This window comes from Macaca fascicularis, chromosome 8, assembly GCF_037993035.2.
Source record: "Macaca fascicularis isolate 582-1 chromosome 8, T2T-MFA8v1.1".
NCBI classification, from domain to species: Eukaryota; Metazoa; Chordata; class Mammalia; order Primates; family Cercopithecidae; genus Macaca; species Macaca fascicularis.
In genome coordinates this window covers 66657050-66679926 of record NC_088382.1, presented here as the reverse complement: position 1 = coordinate 66679926, position 22877 = coordinate 66657050, and the positions used below count along the sequence as shown (strand labels likewise).

The window sequence follows — 22877 nt, the reverse complement described above, 5'->3', positions numbered from 1 at the left end:
ATTCCAAGTCTTTGCTATTGTGAATAGTGCTGCAATGAACATACGTGTGCATGTGTCTTTATAGCATCATGACTTACAATCCTTTGGGTATATCCCCAGTAATGGGATGGCTGGGTCAAATAGTATTTCTAGTTCTAGATCCTTGAGGAATCACTACACTGTTTTCCACAATGGTTGAACTAGTTTACAATCCCACCAACAGTGTAAAAGTGTTCCTATTTCTCCACATCCTCTCCAGCACCTGTTGTTTCCTGATTTTTTTAATGCTTGCCATTCTAACTGGTGTGAGATGGTATCTCATTGTGGTTTTGATTTGCATTTCTCTGAATATATCTTAATTAGAGAGAACAAACGGGCCACAGAGAGAAGAGAAGACAAAAGAATAACTGAAGGAAGGCAATTTATTTCCACTTCCCCTCCCCTCCTAGGCATCTTTCCCTTTGCCCGCTTCAAAAAAAGACAGAAATGAGTTTTTGTCTGTTCAAGTAATTTTGAAAGAAAAAGATGAGAGTGGAGGATACACCTAGGATCAAAGAAAATACAAAGGAGGAGGAGGAGGAGAAAGGTGAAGAGGCAGAGGAAAAGTGAGAGGAGAGGAAGGAGGAGGAGAAGGAAGGGAAAGAGTGGGAGGAGGAGGAGGAGAAGTAGGAGGGGAAGGAGGAAGGAAAGGAGCAGAAGATGGGGCAGGGGAGGGGGAAGAAGAGAGGAGGAGAGAAAGAGAAGGAGTGGGAAGAGGAAGGGAAGGAAGAGGGGGAATGAATGTCTATGAATTCAAGTAATTTTAATATAAATAGAACTTATATTTAAAAAGCAGCAGAGGGAGGAGGAGGAAGAGAATGGGAAAGAGGAGGAAGGGCAGGAGGAGAGGGAAGAGGGAGAGGAGGAAGAGAAGAAAAGTCCACCTATATTTGTCAGGTGAATGGGAGTCAAGGTTTCCCAACTTCTAGGAGCTCCCTATGCGTGTCTGTTAGATACAATTCTGTTTTGTGTTAATTCTTGTCAATTTTCAGGCAAAACCTGGAAATCCTTTTCTCGCTGGATAGACATCATTGTATGTAAGTGCGGAGCAAAGTTTTAACTTTTGGCAGACATTTAGGTCATAACTGATTCATCAGATGATGTAAAGTTAGTGTGAGTCATTTTATCCAAACGAAAGCTGTTGCTCACTGAGGAAGAGGAAGAACCATCATCATTCCCAAGCCTTGAGTCTTTTAGAATAGTTGCCAAGTACATTTATATTGAAAACCTAAGATTTCCATTTGCTTTCAGGAAAAATAATGGGGGTTATGAAACAATTTTTTCCTTTTCAGCTTTTCTTTTTGCTGTCTGTAATGAGAATGAAATTTCTACATTAGTTTCAGAACTATCAAGATTAAATAATAAATTGAATAAATGTCTTTTTTTTCCTTGAGACCTTTTCAGTTTCATGGGATTGTGCTATTGTTTTGGTTTTGTTTTGCTTTTTATCTGTTTGTGTGCCTGCTTTTTCCCTGAAGTACATACAGGGAATATACTGTCTTTTCTGAGAAATGCAGAGACTGCACAAGAGACACACAGTGCTTAGTCTCCAGAACAGCTCTCCTATTTTCCTGCAGTACTTCCTTACCTATTGACAAAATATAGATTTACACTACTAGAAAGGATATAAATGTTTCTCAATTTCAAACATCTGAACAAGTGAATAAATAAAAATTAATATTCTATATATTTTTATGCATTACATTTTAGAAGCCGTATATTCAAATAAGCAGTTTAAATCTATTTTCTTTATCTTCAAAAAGAAAATACAAAACTCATGTGTGTAAATGCATCTAAAATAAACTGTAAACCACCATCACCACGTCAGTCACTATCAACTTGCCCTACCCAGCTACATCTGCTGCACAGCATTTGGTCTCCCGCCTACAGGAGAACCTTTTTGTTTAAATAAAAAGATCAAACATCTCAAAATACTTATAATTTTCAACAACAGCAATGACTGCATCTCACTACTCCTACAGCCAGCCTGGGGAGCAGACCATGCCGTTGACTGTGCCGTTTCAGTGGGCCCCACACTCGCCTTCAGGAAAGGGTTCAAAAGTGTGAAACACAATGAAATCATCACACCTGGTACTGCTGTACACACAGTTTGTTTGCTATACCAAAAAGCACTTGCTTTATGTTCAATTATTTCTTTCAATTCTCCAGCATTGACTTGAGTGATTGTGCTACACATGATATTACATAGCAAACCATCATAGGTACTCTGAAAAATAGAAATACATCCCCTTTCCTTAGTCAACACGGGAAGGATTTGGAAGCTATGCAATGTTAGGTTGTTTTAATATAATCATTTTTTATTTTTAGTATTTAGTAGCAGAATTACTTTTTAAATTTTTGTATTTCGTAGCCCTTTGGGCTTTGTGTGTTTTTGTGTGTGTGTGTGTGTGTGTGTGTGTGTGTGTGTGTGTGTCTGTGTGTGTTTTTAGGGGAGGGGGCAGTTCGGGGTATTCAAAAAGAAAATTTACAAACTTAAGTTACAGAGAAATGAACAGAGTTCTTACATTATGACATGATGGACCCACATCTTTATGTTATCAGGGATTTAAAAAACATTTCAAAGAAAAAGACAAAATTGTTCTGTTATAATAATACTTGACATTTGTATAATCCTTTATAGTTTACAAAGTGCTTTGAACTATGCATTATTTTGTTTGCTCACTGTAGAAACTCATACTTTTCAAAAGCAACTGTGAGGCTTCACTGCAGTGGAGGAGCATGATGTGGAGATTCAACATACAGGGTGCCTTTTAGGTGCAACTTGGCCATCTTCTTCTTCTTCTGAAAAAGCGCATTGCCTAACATGAACTAAGGTTTATAGATGCCAAATACTACAAAAGAATGGAAAACAATCTGCTGGCAAACAGGGCATTTTAGAATTTTCCACTCATCTCCCATTTACCACTTAGAAGTTGATAGTTATTTTAAGGGGATGATAGCTTGAATACCAAGATATCATCTAACAGATTTTCTTTTAATTCATTTTTTGTTGTTGTTGTTTAGTTTTGCTGAGTGATTCTTCAACCTGAAGTTTTATACAAACAACTGCACAATTTTCACAGTCCTCACTCTAAATCCTGATTGTCAAGTAACATATAACAGCCCGTCCTGGAGAAATTAACCTTGTCTAGGTGTGGCTCTCCACCAGAGGACTCAGAAATTGGGAAAATGATCATCTCTCAGGGCAGAGTCACATTACCCAAGCTCCTAAAACCAATGTAAGAAAACTGCAAGGTCAAATTTTTTTTTTTTTTTTTTTTTTTTTTTTTTTTTACAAACTAACTGCTTTACAATAAAGTGAGTGGATCGAGTAGTCCACCCCTGGTCCAGCACCCTTCACCCCACACCATTTGACTCATAGCAGCTGCACAAGCTCAGATTCCCTGGAACCAGACTCTACTCCCCATCCATTGGTCTCCCTATAAAGGTTGGTTCTTGCCTTCAGGCAGCAGCAGGGGTGGGGCTGGGGACTGGAATCACAGAGGATGCTAATTAATCTCAGTGGGTTGCTAGAGGGAACCTATTTACCTTTAGGTATGATGGAAACTCGGCCATCTTCAAGAAATGGTCTCCAAAGTCACCCTGACCATCAACATTCAATGTTGGACAAGACAAGAAAAAAGGTATGAATAGGGTGCCTTGATTTGCCACAACATCCACCTGAAGGGACAGAGAGCACTCTGCTCTGACACTGCCATTGAAGACAATTGGCCCAGCCCCTCTAGGCCACTAGACAGAAGTGGGAAAAACTTCTGTGAAGTGCGGAGCTGGCTGGGAACCACCTCGTTCTGCACGGTTAGAAGGAAAATATGAATCTTTGGTAGACAGTAGCCACCTCTGCCACAAGTTCTTTGTGATATCTCCAAATACTACAGGTTCCATTGTTTCCAGAATACAGACATAGAAAAGCACTTCACACATCAGCAAGGGGCTCATTCTGTAAGTGACCTGATATTGGAGTTGCAGTTCTGGAGGCAGAGTTCAAAGCTAAGAGCAAATTTCTCATCCCTGTCTCAGAATAGAATTAGTCTTATTAACTAGACCAACAGCAATCAGTCCTGATTTGAGGAAGAACAACCTAAATCAATGGAAAGCCTAAAATTATTTTATTTTATTTTATTTTATTTTTATTTTATTTTATTGGTGAGTTCTTGCTTTGTTGCCCAGGCTGGAGTGCAGTGGCCCAATTATAACTCACTGTGGTCTCGAACTCCTGGGCTCATAAGATCCTCTCACCTCAGCCTCCTGAGTGGCTGGGACAGATGGACACCACCATGCCCAGTCAATTTTTTTAGTTTGTAGAGACAGGGTCTCACTATGTTGCCCAGGCTGGTCTTGAACTATTTCTTTTTAAATATAAGAAGATGTATTATTTTTATGTAAATGAAGCAACTGAAAGGAGGGGAAAAAAGGAAGGAATTAATATTTATTGAGTATCTATATGTACCATATGCTGCCATATAATGAACTAGCTAGATATTCTGTGTGCTAACTCAGTTTTTACAAGATCCGCAGAGGGTGAAGAAGGAATTGGGGCACAGAGAAATCAAGTGATTTGAAATCCCTTGATTTATCAAAGCTCACACAGCTATTAAGTGGCAAGCGGGGATTAGCACTGAGAATTCTGTGGCCCTAAGGCCAAGGCACAACCTTCCACAGCATATGTCCTCAATGTGGCCAAAAACGTGCTGCTCTTCACTGACTGTTTTAGACTAGCGCAAGCTGGAGAGAAATGGGCACATCTGAGCTGTGTACATGAGTGGCAGATTCTAAGATACAATTTTAAAATATTCTGTTCTCTTGAACTTTTAAACAGTGTTTTCCCTACTTATTCACATGATCCATTCATACTTTCTCTACAGAATATTTTTCTTGTTGAAGAAAATCTTCAGCTGACTCTCCATCCAGTCATTGCTCCTTCAGTATCCCAGACACGCAGCTGCAGCATCTTTCCCTTAGGTACTGGATTTCTTGCTCCCAAGGCCTAGTGAATCAGGAAGAAAAAACAAATCGTGTATGGGCTTAATTAGGCATAATTGGAAGCATTCTCTTCATTTTATGAAGGACCTTAAAAATAACCCCACCTTTATATGTAACTTTGTTAGAAGAAGATTAAAGAATACATTCTGTATATAATTGTGTATATTCTCAACTCAGATGACTGTTGATAACACTGCGATCCTTGAGGATTTGGCTGGATTCTTTGAGTTTGTCCTTTTGGAAGGCAGTTAACCGTGATCGGGGCTTGTATACAGGGGAAGAATACAGGGCAAACTGGGCAAGAAGACGGTGGAAGTGAGAAAGGGAGAGAGACTCCACCAGCTATTTCTCAAATCGAGGCTGCAGAACACCCTTGATTCAATAAGAAAGTAGAGAATAAAAGTAAATAGAACAAGTAAGAAATATATTTTTGAAACATCTGTATGTTAGTATTTTCCCCATCTTAGTCATCTTTTTCTGTTCCTCAATCATCCCTTCTGTCTTTATTGCCCCAAGCGGGGAAGGACAGTGAGGGAAGAACTGGGCAGGTCCCATCAGAAGTGAAGCCTGGAGTGATATAGGGGGAGACGGGGATGCAGACGGCCAGCCCTGATTACCTCTCAGGACGAAACCTTCTGTGAGGAGGGGGACAAAGACCAACACCCAGATGGGTTACCCAGCCTATGAGAACATGGAGGTCCACTTCCTCCTTCCCCAGTGCAGCCTGGGGAGGTGGGCTGTCATTCAGAGTAGCCTCTCCCTTGGCAGGAGGACATATCTGGGTATACTGGCCAGAGAAAATGTCCCCTGAGCAAACCAGTGGCCCAAATCAGCATGAGTCTGAGACCCTGTGGATGGAGGCATGGGCAGCCACCGCCAACAACAGTAGAGTAGCCTAAACTCGAAGTGATGCCAGCACCCTCAACTGCACCAGTGCAGGGCACCCAGTGACCTGCAGGACGCTGCAGAGGACAGCAAGTTTCCAGAAAGCATGGCACCATGGGTCCCTCCCCTACAGCCACAGGAAATGGAAGCTCCCTGTACCCAGGTCCCTTCCTGGGAAGGAGGAGGGGCAGGGAAGCTGTCTGGGGGAAAAGAAATCATCCTGACTGGGAGTCAAACTTCGATTTGAAGAGAGTGCTTTCAACTGGGAGAAACTGGCTTATGTGGAACTGCAAGCTTAAATCCCCCCGCTGTTGCCACTGCAAGGCCTTGAGAGCAAGATGAAATCTGCTGGAGGAATAAAGTGACATTGTTGTCCACCTGAGTAAATTCACCTGTGTATTACAATCAAAAGGCAGTTTACTTACAAAAGGAAGCAAGTGAAAGAAAACCCCCTTCTCTCTACTGAGGATATGCGTTCTAGGCATGAACAGAACCTCTCATAGCATCAGAGTAGGCAAGCCAGGCCTAGGGATGTGCCGGTGGGAGCAGCTCTGAGCTTCGATCCACGGATAGGCTGGCAGGAGAGCACCTATCGGAGGCCTGGTTGAGGAGGGCAGTCTGCGTGGAGGACCAGCTGACATCTGGTAGAGCTGGGGCCTCGAGCAGACCTGACATATAACAAGGCCTCTGCAGGCATCCTGAACAAGGCTGGAAATTGAGCAACTTGAGAGCTTTTCACTCACATTCACTTTGCCTGTAAGATTTTCTGTAAATTCATTTTCATAAGCTTTAATAAAAGTACACACAGTGTGTGTCTGTGGTGGGAGCAGGAAGGGTGGAGTGTGGTTCTTTATTTCAGTACACAGCTATTGGCCACAGAAACTCTTGATCCTGATAAAGGCATTAAATGAATTATCCGAAGGACTCTTCTGCTATGAACTGAGTTTACTTTAACCTAACAACAGACTGACCTTGATTCCACACCAATTCTGTTTCCTAAGAGACTTTATTTATTTATTTATTTATTTATTTATTTATTTATTATTTACTTATTTAAGAGACTTTATTCATAAATAAATAAAATAAAATAAGAGAGAAATAAGCAATCAAACAAAATCAGACTTACTGAGACCACTGGACTGTCTCTCAACTTTCTTCCCACACACGAGTCTTTTCTATTCCAATGTCTAGAATCCTGCAAGACAACCAAACCGTCCTACTTTACCACCTCTAGATTTCCAGTAACATTTTATGATTCTAGCTTCAAAACTTTCCTCTGTGCTCCACAGATCAATTGGTTCAACTTCTGAGCATTTTGTTATATACTTCAAGGAACTGTCTTTGTCCTTCCTTTACTTCCATTTTCCACTCTACTTTTTGGGCAAAACTCAACATGTTTTGTATTATTTTGTTTAGATCCAGTGTCCCAAATTTTCCACTTAACAAGAAGGTAATATTCAAGAGCCTTCGTGAGAGTTTCACTTTATGCGGTTATTCCATCAGGCAGGACAGTTCTATCAACATTCCCAATGAGATGAGGAAACAGCATAAACAGCACCCAACAGCTTTTGTTTATGCTCTGAAATAAATAGGAAATTCAGGAAAGAATAATTTTGGATTCAGACTACCCCATTATTTGCTTTCACCATTATTTTTATTTTATTTTATTTTTTTAAGACAGAGTCTCACTTTGTCACTCAGGCTCGAGTGCAGTGGCACGGTCTCGACTCTGCAACCTCCACCTCCTGGGTTCAAGTGATTCTCCTGCCTCAGCCTCCCGAGTGGGTGAGACCACAGGCACCTGCCACCACGCCTGGCTAATTTTTCTATTTTTAGTAGACAAAGGGTTTCACCAGGCTGGTCTCAAACTCCTGACCTCTGGTGATCAGCCCGCTTTGGCCTCCCAAAGTGCTGGGATTACAGGTGTGAGTCACTGCAACTGGCTAGCATTTTTTTAATGTGAAATTTTTATTTTTTAATAATTTGCCTCCCGATGCCACTGGTGCCTACAAGTAATAAGTGAATTGAATTTCCAAGTGTACGTAACTATTAAAGAGATGGCACCACAAAAATAAAAGTTATCTCAACACTGTGTTCTCTGTGTTGCATCTGGAAAGCCTCAAAGTGATTTCATGTAGAAGAATCCTCGAATTTACAGACAGTCCCCAACTTAGGATCCACTTATGATGGTTTGACTTTATGATGGGGCAAAAGTGATACACATTTAGTAGAAATTATACTTTGAATTTTGATCTTTTCCCAGGCTAGTGATACACGGTACCATACTCTCTCGCAATGGTAGGCAGGGACAGAGCCACAGCAAGCAGTCAGCCCTGCAATCATGAGGGTGAACCATCGAGCCTCTAGCATGTGGTGTTGCTAGATGACCTTGCCCAACCACAGGCTAAGGAAGTGATTTGAGCACGTGTAAGGTAGGTTAGCTATATTAATTGCATTTTTGTCTTACAATATTTTCAACTTGCAACTTACTATGGTTTTTTCTGGACATAACACCATTGTAAATTCAGGAGCATTTGTGCTTTAGAGGGGTTGTAGACATAGCAATCATTGTGAACACCATTTCACCAATCATTTTAATATACTTTATAGAATACTAAATAGGATGAATTGAAAAGGGGGAGGCAAATCGTGTGTGTTAGTCACATTTGGAATGATTATATTTTTATCATTGGCCCTTTTAAAAACAAAACCCACATAAACCAAAGCTTTGGAATACATTTCTGCTAACTGGTGTCAGCAACACTTTAATCATTTATTGCTCACCAAGTATAACAACCAGATGTTCGGATTTTAAGGACATTCCACCCACTTCCAAAACTCTCAGTACAATCCTAATTGCCCGCTTTCAGCTACTTGTTTCTTTGCTTGTGACTGAAAACATTGTAAAACTGGCTCCAAAGGGCCATGTGAATAAAATATGTTAGTAGAAGCTTGTGCTTAATAAGTAGCTATACTAAAGTTGCAATATGGGAATTCCATAGCCAATATTGGATGTGAAATTGTCCTCTTTGAGATCCAAAAAAGATGCCTTCTTAAAACTAACTTGTGATTTAGTGGGAAGGAAACTATTTTGTATTTAGAACACCAATATTCAAGCCCCAGTTCAGCCATGTATTCAGTGTGAAACCTTGAATAACCCACTTATTCCTTGGCAAAGCAGGGATGATAATATTTCCCCCATGTCACCTGGGGACTCAGGAGGAGAAGTGGATCAATGAATGTAATCATGCTCAGTAAACTGTAAACATCCACAGCAAAGTGTAATTGTATGTAAGGGCTATGGAAAGGTTGTGTGTTTCAAATACTAGATAGACAAATGTACCTAAAAGATGTTTAAGATATAAAAGATAAAGACAATGAAAGTGTGGTCTCAGCAAACAACGTACCAACTAGCATCTACTAGGTCCAGTGACATAATTTACAAGCCCAGTGAAAATGTGAGGCCCTTTCCCAGAAAGCAGGGAAGAAGGGGACAGAAACTTTTCTTTCATGGTCCCTCTTCACCTGTTTTATATTTCCTATTCATAGTGTTTTCTGTTTGCGATTTAATATGCTGCTTGAGCAAGGGGTACTCAAAGGGTGTGTATAGACCCCCACAGCTGCTGGGCCCATCCCATGACTCAGAGCACAAGGCCTGATCCCACTTTCCCTGTGCCGAGTCCCCGACCTGGTGGAGAGGCCACAGTGATTGCTACATGGAGTTAGGGGAAAAGATGGCTGAGAGCCCATCCAAGGGAGGTAAGGAGGTTCCAAGTCCACAGGGTGTGCTGCATTATCCCATCCATCTTCACTCACAAAACACAGATTTTATCACAAAGACAAAATTGTGCAGGATTTCAAGATGGCCACTGCAAGGCATTAAACCCCAAACACAGGGCACCCTTCTGGGCATGGGGCCTAAGTGATTGTACTGGTGGCAAGTCCATGAATCATAAATCCCTCTACTACATTTTTGGGCTCTCAATTTTTTTAAGTGGTAGCACAGGATAGTAAGTAAAAGAACAGATTCCAAAGCTAGATTGCTATTTCCAAACTGTCTCTGCCTCTCATCAGCTCTATAATTTTGAGCAAGTTTTTTTTTCCTCTTTGAGCATCAGTTTCTCCATTTGTAAAACAATGATAATAATGATAATAATAATTTGATTTTGTAGACTCATCAAGCAGATTAAGTGAATTAATATATGAATTAAATAAATGAATACATAATCATTGCTTTCATAGGATGATTGTACAGATTAAGTGAATTAATATGTATGTGCTAGAGCCTAACATATTAAGTACTGTAAAAATGTTATTATTTTTCATAATAATCCACATCGCAGATCCAAGATGATTCCAAAAATGAGCATGTTTGGAATCCTTACAGGAAAATAAGTTACAAGAATGAAAAAATAATACATAGAATGCAAACACTAGCCAAAGGAAAATTGTGTAACTATATCAACATCAGACAAAGTAGACTATAAACCATGAAATATTCAAAAAAGATAATATTAAACACTTTATTAAAATAAAAGGAAAAGCATTATTATCTCAATAGAAAGATACAATAATCCTAAATTTTTATACAACTAATAACATTGCCTTAAAATTTATAAAAGCCTAACTACTTTCCTTAATTACTAAAAACTTCCTCAATGCAATTCATAGGCTATATTTTCTAAAATTTGATAGGCCCAGAATAATTGTTTGTTGAATGAATGAGTACATGAATAAACTAAAGAATTCTAAGAAAATTATAGTGGGATCTTTCAATATGTTTCTCACTACCAATATAAGCAGACAAAACAAACTGTAAGGATATAGAAGATTTAAAATGCACAAATAAGAAATTGGCATATATAGATTGGCATATACACCCAGGAATTGCAGAAAACACATTATTTACAGGCTCTCTCATTTAAAAAGTTACTATATGATGGGCCATAAAGGAAACATCAACAAATTTCAATTGAATAAGGTCATGCAAAATATATGTTTTCTGACTGCAGTACAATTTAGCAAAAAGTCAATAACAAAATGAGACCTAGAAAATCAGTATGTTTGAAATTAAGCAATACACTTCAAAGTATCCCATGGATCAAAGAAGAAAACAAAACAATAGTTTATAATGAAGTATCTTAAGCTGAATGATGATGAAAATACAACATCTAAGGCTGAGCGCGGTGGCTCACACCTGTAATCCCAGCACTTTGGGTGGCTGAGGCGGGCGGATCACCTGAGGTCAGGAGTTCAAGACCAGCCTGTCTAACATGGTGAAACCCTGTCTCTACTAAAAATACAAAAATTAGCTGGGCAAGGTGGCAGGCACCTGTAATCCCAGCTACTTGGGAGGCTGAGGCAAGAGAATCACTTGAACCCGGGAGGCGGAGGTTGTAGTTAGCTGAGATTGTACACTGCACTCCAGCCTGGGGGACAAGAGTGAGACTTCATCTCCAAAAAAATAAAAATAAAAATAAAACATCTGAAAAATGGGAAATACTTTGAGAGAAATTTATTCCCTTAAATACGTATACTAGAAAAGATTGAAGATCAATGAACTAAATTAAGAAGTTAGAAAATAACAAAGCCAAAGGAATGAGAATAAAATGAATAATAAAGAAAAAGCTAGAAATTAATATAATAAAAAGCAAACAAAATAGAATTGATTTAAAAAGTTCAAAAAAGATTATTTTAAAAGAATACAATTAATAAATCCCTAGCAAGCATGATCATTGAAAAAAAAGGAGAAGCCACGAACAATTAAATCTCAATGATGAGAAAGGAGACATAAATACAGGTCTTACAAAAGATAAGAAGTGGATCTTATGAACAAATTTATTCACATGTATTTGAAATTTTACATAAAATAAGGACAATTTACTAAAACTAGACAAGAAGGAACAGTATATCTAAATTTTCCTAAAGAAAAAGAATCTATAATTTAAAATTTTGCACAAAGTCCCAGATGAAGTCACTACACAGGTGAATTATTCTCAGTTATGAAAGAATTTGTAGCCAATCTTACACAATCATCTACTTAATATTTTAAAAGGGACAATAATCCTGAACACATTTTATGTGTTCAAATCCTTACAAGAACACTACAACAAAGAAAAAGTATAGACCAATTGTTAGTAGTGGCAGAGATCTAAGTCATCCCAAGTTACTGGAGGTGTATCCATATGGGTTTGTAGCAACTTCAGTCTTTGTATCCTCAGAAGAAAGGATTTGACTGAAAGGTATAAAGGAGAAGATACCAAGGCAAGTTTCAGTGCAGGAGTGAAAGTTTATTAAAAAGCTTTAGAACAGTAAGGAAAGGAAGGAAAAGAAGGAAAGTACAACTTGCAAGAGGGCAAAGCAAGCAGGCAACTGGAGAAACCAAGTGCACAGTCTGACCTCTTGACTTCAGGTTTTTATATGTTTGCATACTTCCGGGATCTTATTGGGAAGCTGCTGATCAGTTTCAGGTGTTTTCTATCTATTAGGCGCCTGCCGTTCCCTGGTGCCAGCTGTGACCAATTATTACTTTAGAGAAACAGTTAACCACCACCTGACCATCACCTGTTGGTTGCCCAACACTCTTGGTGTGTGAGTTATGGAGAGCCCTCCCTGCCCTGCTCATACCTGACTAGCTACCTGCTGTAATACAATCTTATTCATGAACAAAGATGAAAAATAATTAAATAAAATATTATTAAACTGAATCAAAAAATTAATTAAAAATAATACATCATGATCAAAGCTTAGCATGACAAGCATGGAAGGTTAACATTTGAAAACTCAATAAATATAAATTTATCATCTTAAGAGAATAAAGAAAAATCATATGAGCAACTCAATCATTGCAGAAAACATCTGACAAAGTTCAACATCTATTCATAATGAAAATTATTAATCAGAGTTTTTAGTAGGTAACTGATAATAAAAACAATATACAAAAATGTTACTTGACACTGAATGGTGAAATGTTAAAGTAAGAAAGCTTGCTATCACTACTTCTAATTAACATTTTACTCTAGATACCACTGCAGTATGTCAACAAACATAAATATCTAAAATATAAGGATTGGAAAGGAAGAAAAATTGTCATTATTTACAGATCACATAATTTGTATGTATAAAGCCCCAAAGAGTCTTTAGATAAACTCCAAAATTAATGAATAAGTTTAGCAAGGTTTGCTGGACACTGATTAGTATGTAAAATCAATGTATTTCCATCTCTCTGCCACAAATAATTAGAAAATAAAATACTTTCAAACACACTATATACAATAGTACTAAAAAAATATAGGAATATATCTAGTAAAAGATATACCCAATTTCTGCAAAGAAAACTAATAAAATTTTTGAAAAAGTGGTTATACTATGTCTATAATTTGGAAGAGTGAGTATTTTAAGGAATTTTAATTCTCCCCAAATTGATTCATAGATTTAAAGCAATTACAATCAAATTCCAGCAGATATTTTTTGAAAACTGAGATGTTAGCTGTGAAATATATGTGGAGAAGATAAGCGACAAGTATAGACAAGATAAACTCCAATAAGAGGAACAAAGTAGGAGAATGTGCTCTATCACATTCCAAAATATATTATGAGGCTACAGTAACTGTGACTGGCCATATTGGTGCAGAAAAAGAGATCAGGGGAATGGAGTAGAAAACCCAGAAACAGGCCAGGCGTGGTGGCTCACGCCTGTAATCCCAGCACTTTGGGAGGCCGAGGCAGGCGGACCACGAGGTCAGGAGATCGAGACCATCCTGGCTAACATGGTGAAACCTCGTCTCTACTAAAAATACAAAAAATTAGCCAGGTGTGGTGGCGGGCGCCTGTAGTCCTAGCTACTTGGGAGGCTGAGGCAGAAGAATGGCGTGAACCTGGGAGGCGGAGCTTGCAGTGAGCCCAGATCGTGCCACTGCACTCCAGCCTGGGTGACAGAGCAAGACTCTGTCTCATAAAAAAAAAAAAAAAAGAACACCCAGAAACAGATTCACTTCACTTGCACATGGACACTTGACTTTGACACACAAAGAGTAATGAAGAAAGAATGGCATATTCATTCAATGATGAGTCAGTTAGGTAGCCACATGGAAAAAAACGAAAATTTACCTCTCCTTTAAACCATAATAAAAATATCAATCTTAGATGGATTATTGATACAAATGTGCAACAGCAACAGAGCTTCTATAATACAATTTAGAAAAACATCTTCACGACTTGCAGTGGGAAACTATTTCTTTATACATATTGGGCTGCGTTAAAATTAAAAACATTGGCTATCAAAAATGTCTCTCTCCGACTGAGGAGAAAAGCTTAAAAACTTAGAGGAGTTATTTGTAATACAACCAATAAAGAGTTAATATCCAAAATATATTATAATGACAACTAAATAAGGAAAGGAGCAGAGCCTAAAAGAAAAAATGAGCCAGAGACTTGAGTAAGCATTTCACAAAAGAGAATATCAAAATGGCCAATAAACATATAAAGAGATGCTCAACCTCATTAGTCATCAGAGAAACGCGGATGAAAACCTCTATGCGATACCTTCATAAACTCATCAGAGCAGCTGAAGTTAAAAACTCTGACAAGACCAAGGAATAGCAAAGATATGGAACAAAAGGAACTCTAATTCCCTGCTGATAGGAGCATGAATTGGTATATCTTGGAAATATGTAGTGCCACTTGAAGATTTGAACATGAATATAACCTATTATCTAACAATTCTTGTCTCTTAGATACATACTGAATAAAAATTTGTCCATACTTATGCCAAGAAACATGTATAGAAATGTTCATGCCATTGTAACTTATAATAGCTAATTACCAAAATGTCCATCATTAGTTTAGTGTATGTATAAACATTTATATCTTCATATAACAGAAAGCAACACAACAGTGATAAAAATGAACAAATTCCTGGTATGTAAAACAACATGGATGAATCTCATAAACATGATATTGACAAAAACTAGAGACAAACCAGTATATACCATATGATTTCAATTAGGTAAAGTTCACGAACAGGCAAAATCATTATGTTAGAAATTCAGGAGACTGTTTATTTTTAGGAAGGGAAGAAATTGTTAGGTATTAAGGAAATAAAAATGTATAAGATAGGGTCTCTTTCCTTAATCTCACAGTATAATGAGCTTATGTACGTAAAAGTGATCATGTACATAAAAATCTGAAAACGAATAAACCATTATAATTTAGTGTATGGTTAACCAAGCTGACACCTAATGTTTATTCTGATATTTAGTCAAACAGACAACAAGTATTTCATTAGCTGAAATTCATTAAGTAAGTTAAGAGTTGAGTTTCTATCAAGAGTCTATGGCAGGCGGGATAGAATGAATTTTCATTGTATCTCATTTCTCCTCATTTCATCTGAATGCAGCCTAAATGACTTTTTCAAGTCAGCAGGAGGAAATTACAGAATAACTCTGATAATGGGAACTCGATGTGTTTATTTAATCATTGTTCTGTGTCTTTGTCTGGGAAAAAACTCAAGCAGCCATAACTTAATCTCTGAGACCAGGAAAACTATGACTTATTTTTAAAAAGCAAATTGTACTAATAACGACAAAACCAGTAACAGAAGCAACAATAACACACTCCTAATCAGTTTCCAAGTTCATGTCCCATTAGTAAAATATTCATAGAAAATCATAAGCACACTAATAGGAAATTGTGCTTACCTTCCACAAGTGAGAAAGCAACTTGTCAAACTGAAAACTTGAAAAGCTATGACTTTGCAAATACTTCATTTGTAGCACAAAAGAGCTATAACATTACCAATAAATGCAAAATCTTTTCTTTATATCTTAGTCTGCTTTAAATTTGCCTGATTATCTTTACAGAGCAATACATCGTTTTCATTTATTTATTTATTTTTATTTATTTATTTTTGAGACGGAGCTAGCTCTGTAGCCCAGGCTGGAGTGCAGTGGTGCAATCTCGGCTCACTGCAAGCTCTACCTCCCGGATTCACGCCATTCTCCCGCCTCAGCTTCCTGAGTATCTGGGACTACAGGCGCCTGCCACCATGCCCTGATATATTTTTTTTAATTTTATTTTTTATTTTTAGTAGAGACGGGGTTTCACTGTGTTCGCCAGGATGATCTCATCTCCTGACCTCGTGATCCGCCCACCTCGGCCTCCCAAAAGTGCTGGGATTACAGGTGTGAGCCACCGCGCCCGGTCCATCGTTTTTATTTTTAACAGGGTATGTGTTGCCATCTGGGTTTTGTTACTTTCATATTAAGGTAATCAAGATTATAATCGTACTGAAAGGGTTTCCAAAGGACCATGCATCCTTAGCTGGAAACATAGTATTACTTAAATGGAGGTTCTAATGCTGTAAAGTTCAAAAGAGTATGAAATACAAAGATACCAAATGACTGAAAACTAAAAAACTGTTTTTTCTCCTTAATAGTGGTTACTATGACGTGGAATACAAACTGTATTTCAGTCAGGCTGATTTCCCCTTTTGTTTCTAGGCAAACAATATTCCATCTTTAAGGACAGAAAAACAAGAAGTACCTCTACTTTTTCACCATTTCCACCCCTCAAAGCCTAATTAGCCAGTATACTAAGATTTTGGTCAATTGCATTTGAAAGATGGTGTCTTCTTTTCTGATTCCTGGAATAGTCCAGGAGAAAATCTTCGGAGGTCACAAAGCTATTATAAATAATAATGCTGTGGACATTCTTCTGCACAAGTTTTGGTGGGGTATTTACAAAAAAATATTAATAGAATTATGGGTTTAAGGGTGTGCCTGCTATCTGAGCTTTAGCAAATAGTGCCTGGATGTCCTCCAGGTTGGTTATGTAAATGGACTTGCTTCAAGTCTATTTCAATTATTTTTATCTTGATGTTGTTGTCGACTGAATGGTTGTGTCTCCCGAAAATTTGAATGTTGAAATCCCCAGGGCGATGGTACTGGGAGATGGGAGCCTTAGGAGGTGAATAGGTCATGAGGGTGGAGCCCTCATTTATATAGGATTAATGCCCTTATAAAAGAGACTCCAGAGAGATCTCTAGCTTTCTTTCCACCATGTGAGGATATGAAGAAAAGCTGGCTGTCTGCATCCCGGGAGAGGGCCCACACTAGAATGGAACCAGGCTGGCATCCTGATCTCAATCTTCCAGCCTCCAGAACTGTGAGAAATACATGTTCATTGTTTAAGCCAACTAGTCTATGGTAATTTGTGATAGCAGCCCAAACTAAAGTAGACATTATTGTAAATGGTATACATTTTTTAGTTTTTATTTTATAAGTATGGCTAGTATAAACTGCAATTACTTTTGCACCAACCTCATATATAGAAATACTACTGATTTTTCTGTATGGACCCTGTAGTTCATGCTAAATTTACATATTAATTTAATCAGTTACCTACAGATTTTAATGTTTTTTCCCCTAAATATATAATCATACCTTCTGAGAAAAATAAATTTTATTTCTTCCTTTCTAATCATAATAACTTTTAACTTTTTTGCCTTATTGCATTGGCTTAAATCTTAGTACTGGTCTTGAAGAAAATGTTTTTAATCTAATATCATTAAATATGATATTTCTATATGTAATTTTTTGTAAGTCCTAAGTTCCCAGTCCTAGGTTGCTGAAAGTGTTTATCATGAATAGATGTTACATTTTATCAAATGCTTTGTATAAATAAATTGAAATGATTATTTTTTTCTCATTTGTCTCAACAAGATAGTGTATTATATTAATTGATTTTCTAATGGTAAACCAAAGTTTCATAATTGGAATAATTCCAACTTACTCCTGATGAATTATACTCATTAAATATAGTTAAATTTACTAGCATTTTGTTTAAGATTATTGTATCTATGTTTATGAGAAAGATTGATCCACAATTTGAATTTCTTATCATATCCTTGTCAAGTTTTGGTGTCAAGATAAGACTTGCTTCATAGCTGGGATTAATTCTCTTTGTTCTATTCTTTCAAAAAAGTGTATAAAATTATTTCATTCTTAAATATCTGAAATATTTTACTAATGAATCAGTTTAGGTCTGGAGTGTTATATTAGATTTTCGTTGTTTTGTTTTTTTCATTTTTGTCTTGAGGGGAAGAATTTAACTTAAAATTATTTAGTATATATAGTATTATTTAGATTTTCAATTTATTCTTGGTGTTCTTTGGCAAGTTTTGTTTTATCCAATTTTTTTTTTTTTAGATGTTCAACTTTATTGGCACAAAGCCGTTAATAATTTCTTGTTTTATATTTTTAATTTCTTTAGGTTCTGTAGTAATGTCTGTTTTTTTTTTTCTTTTTCATTTCTAGCATTGATTATTTGTGCCTTGGCCTTTTCTTTTAATCAATCGTACCAGAAATTTATCAATTTTGTTCATATTTTAAAAAATCAGCTTTAGCTTTGTTGAATTTTTCTATTATACAGAATTTTTTATTTCATTGTTTTATACCTTTTATGAATTCTTTTATCTGTTTCAAAAATAATGTGTTGTTTTTCTATCTTCTTGAGATGGATGCTTATATCATTGTCTTTCAGTCTTCATTCTTAATATATGAATTAAAGACTATAATTTCTTCTTTAACCACAGTTGTGTCTGAATCTCACAAGATTTTATGTATCATGTTAGTATTACCCTTCAGTCTAAAACATGTCCTTGTTTTTATTGTAATATCTTTTTGAACCCACAGGTTATTTACAAAGAAATTCCTTAATATTAATAAGTATTAATTAATGAATAAGTATGTAGGAATTTCCTAGGAATCATTTAATTATTCCAATTCACACCTAATATGGCCAGAACTCAAATCCAAATTCTGTGTAATTTGTTGAAATTTGTTTTATGGTCCTTTATTAATAAGTGGTCCACATGTACTTCAAAATACAGAGTGCTCAGAAACCTGGGGCAGAATGTTCTGTATATACATTTAGGTCAGGTTTGTTAATTACCTGTTCAAATTCTCCATGGATCTTGCTCCTTTTGTTTGTAACTGAGAAGAATGTGTTAAAGCATTCCATTATGGTTGCAGATTTTTTTCCTTTTAGTTCTGCTGGAGATATACATATATACACACACACATATATATGTACACACATACTTTTATATACATACGTATATAGCAAATATGTATGTGTGTATATAAAAGTATGTATATTTATCAGTGTATATGTATACAATATATAATACATATATATATTTTTTAGACTATGCTATAAGAAGCCTACCAATTATGAAATGTTATGTCTTTCCAATATATTGACCCTTTTATTATTATAGAATGTATTTATCTCTAGTATTATCGCTTTCATTAAAGCCAGTTTTGCCTATTAGTATGGTTTTAACAGCCTTCTCTTGGTTATTTTTTACGATTTATCCATCCTTTTATTTTCAACTGTTCTATGTTTTTATATTTATGTGACAAGCATCATATAGTTGGGTCTTGTATTATTATCCAATCTGAAAATATTAGTCTTTTAATTGACTTATCTTTATTTTTTTATCTTTCATTTGCCTAAATAATGTGCTTTATTATTTCTTTTAAAGGCTTAATGACAATGAATTTTCTCCTTTTTTTAATTGTCAAAAAATCTTCACTTTACCTCTATTTTTAAGAATCCTTTGACAAAGCAAAGAATGCATGATTGACAGTTGTATTATTTTAGCATTTTAGTGATATAATTCCATTGTCATTTGTCTTCTTTTAATTCTGCGGGAAAATCAGCCCTTGATCTTATTGTTCTTCCTTGGAAGGTTTTATCATTTTCCTCTGCATGCAAAAGAAAAGATTAATCTTTTCTCTTTGATCTTTAGCAGTTTACCATGATATGCCTATATGTGGATTTATTTGATTTATCCCACTGCCGTTTTATAGAACTTACTAAATCAGTGGTTTGAATCTTTCACATTTTGGAAGAATTATCTAGTATTTCCTCTCATTTTGCTGTGTCCTTCTCTCCTCTCCAGTTACACCTACTTTCGATTTGTACTTATGTCTTACATGTCTATTACATTCTGTATTTTTCATTCCTTTGTTATGTGTCCTTTAGTTTGAGTATTTCCTCTTGACCTACCTTCTGCTTTACCAAATACCTTTTCTGCTGAGTCAAATTTCCTCTTAAATTCATCTCTTATTAATTTCAGTTAATGTGCTCTTCCAACATAGAATAATGACCATTTGACTTTTTTTATGGATCCCAATTCTCTGGCTAGTCTTCATTGTATAGTTTATCTTTGGAACATATTTGTCACTGCTATTGCCAGGTCTGAATCCTAAACTTTAATATCTAGATCACATGTAGGTCTATTCCTAATAGATTTTCCTGATCTTGGTTTTGGTCTTTCGGACATTTCCTGACACGTAAAATTTTTGCTTGAGTGTTGGACATTATGCAACATTTCAGGGACTCTATGACATGATCTTTCTACAGAAAGGACTGAATTGTCTTCTGTTAGGCAGTCAGGAGTTGTAGGGCATGGATTGATCTATTGATTGAGATGACTCAAGACGGAGTCCGTCCATTGTCAGGTTTTGTCCATTTTGGTTTTCCCAGAGTTTATCCTTTCAAGGGTATCCACTGAAAGTCTGGAGCGATTACTAGAAATTCTCTTTTTGGCAAGCTATAAACTCAAACTTTTGTGTCCTTGTTCCCATGAGATGACCTGAAGCTCTGCTCTGGGCTTTGCCCCTTCACGGCTACCCTCTACCTAATTTTGTCCTCCCATCCCATGAAGTGTAGGAACTGGTGAATGCTTCAAGGGAGAAAGCAGTTGTAAAATGATGGACTTAATTCTCCAGGATCCAATTTTGTACAGAATTTTGGTCCCTCAAATCCTGGCTGCCTTTACAACTTTGAACTCCCATTATTTGCCTCCAAGGTCACCGAGACTATCAAATGCTGAGCTACTTTCTGCTCAGCCACCATGATCTGTGTGCTTAGGAATCAGTAAATCTATTAAATAGAAAAGTAGAGTAAGTATCACTCAATGCACTTTCTGGACTTAGTCCTACAAGGCCTGGTGTCCTTCGTTGTCCTCCGGTGCCTTCAAACAACTGGGTTTTTTGCTTGTTTATTTATATTTTATTCAGCATTTTTCCTTTCTCTTGGTGACAGCATTGATAGGTTGTTTAATAGGTTGATAACCTAACCAGCTACTCTGTCAAAGTTAACAATAGAAGTCCTAATCATTCTCTTATAACATGCATTACAAAATGTGACCTTCAGAGGTTAATGATATAGAACTGATAGCTGGCAACCTAGTAATGTTTTCTTTGTTAGGGAAGGACTTCCCAACTAAAGCAACTCACAGTAGAAATCAAGTGGAGAGAGGAAGAAAAACCCTATATAGTGTCTGTGTGTATATTACCCAAGAGAGGAATGGATTTTATAAATCTTTAAATTTTAATTAAATTCCTGATGTCTTGTTGCATTAGAAAAATAGTGGGGCCACTGAGGCTGGGATATTTCATCTACATCAAAGAGATTGCCTTGAAATGCTTTCTGTATAGTGTTATTTGATATTCATGTTTTTCTTTCCCTCAAAGGTATGTTGAGCTCAAATGCAGTTCTCTGAATTTAAACTGCATAGACTTAGGAAATGAAAGTTTTCAAATAACTTGAAATGGTTCCTAAAACTGCAGTTTTATTTTGTTTAGAATGGGTGAAGCTAACACGGTTGGATTTCATTTATTCTTTTTTTTTTTTTTTTACATGGTGTAGCAATGGAGATTCAGGTTATACTATTATTTTAGAGACAGTAATAAACTGAATGTGACATTTTCTTCCCTAGGCATTGATCTTCTCATTTGAAATAAAAATTATTTCTCATGAATTAGATTTTAGGACATGACACATTAGCTGCCTCCTGGGGACTCTGTACTCAAAGTCTTCCCCTTGATCCATTCTCTCAAATGCCCCTCATTGATCCAGGACCCAGGCAATTTTCTCACTCAATCACTGCGGACAACAGCCACCCACAGATTCTCTTTTTGTATATTCTGTCAATTTTTTGACTTTTTGAGGTAATCTAAAAGACAAATTGAACAATGTAAACTGAAAATTTTCGGGGTAGTGGAAGAGACATAGGAGTATATAAGCCTTTCGCATAAAAGCCAAAGCCAAAATCCCCTGAGACTTGAACCAAAGAAAAGCTCCCCAAAGTGAATAAACAGGTTTGAAGTGTTTGCAGTGCTGTTTATTTATTTACAGACTTGGCACAGAATAATAATACTGAACATGCTTTTGCAGCTGATATATGAACTGATTATAAATTTAAACTATTTTAACACTATAAGCTTGATGGGCAGCTATATTACTGAAAAAATTGAAAAATGAGGAATTTCAGGCAGCAAAGAGTCACTGGCCTGGTCAAAATTTGAAATCTACAAAATTTTAGGCAATATGATTTGATTTAAATATCTGAATTGCTCTGGTACATAATTACTGAACCATGAAATAAGAAAAATAAAGTGGAAATTATTTTCTTTTCTAATACAGAAGATGGAGGAAAATCAACCCTAGTTTCAGTGAAGTTTTGCAGTGCACGTGCAGGCTACATTAATGTCACCCAGGAGCTTGATTGATAGATGCCCAAATGCCCAGCCCTATCCCTGCCCCATCTACTGAGGAACCCAAGCACATGAAGGTCCACAAATGCTGCAGGTGATTTCTATTTATGCTGTCATTTGAGTAACACTGATTTTATGTGCCTCTCTATTAAAGTTTTATGCAAATTGCTTCTATAAGTTTATTTTTTCTCAGAAAACTAATTCAGGAAATAACTTTTAAAAGCCTGGATGATACTCAGTACCTCATCGGACTATGTTTTTGTATTTTCACTTACTGGCTTTGTTTTTAAATAGCCATAGAGTAGGTATGGGATACTGGGGGAAAAAGAGCACATGACAGGAAGTAAAGGCAACTGAAGTTTCCACTGAGGTTGGGAGGAAATGGCCCGTAACTGCTTCCTATTC

At 36.6% G+C, this 22877-nt stretch overlaps 1 long non-coding RNA gene across 2 annotated transcripts in view; it reads right to left on the bottom strand.

Annotated features, from left to right (window-relative positions):
• Window positions 1-4445: 4445 nt before the first annotated feature.
• The window catches only part of LOC123575201 (uncharacterized), a 273494-nt gene continuing 255062 nt past the window's right edge, over window positions 4446-22877 (bottom strand). For both annotated transcript variants that reach the window (XR_010577290.2, XR_006700239.2), the window contains 2 exons: window positions 7031-7099; window positions 4446-5023 (listed from right to left, as the gene is read on the bottom strand). This is a non-coding gene — a long non-coding RNA (uncharacterized lncRNA). The remainder of the gene's footprint in view (window positions 5024-7030; window positions 7100-22877) is intronic.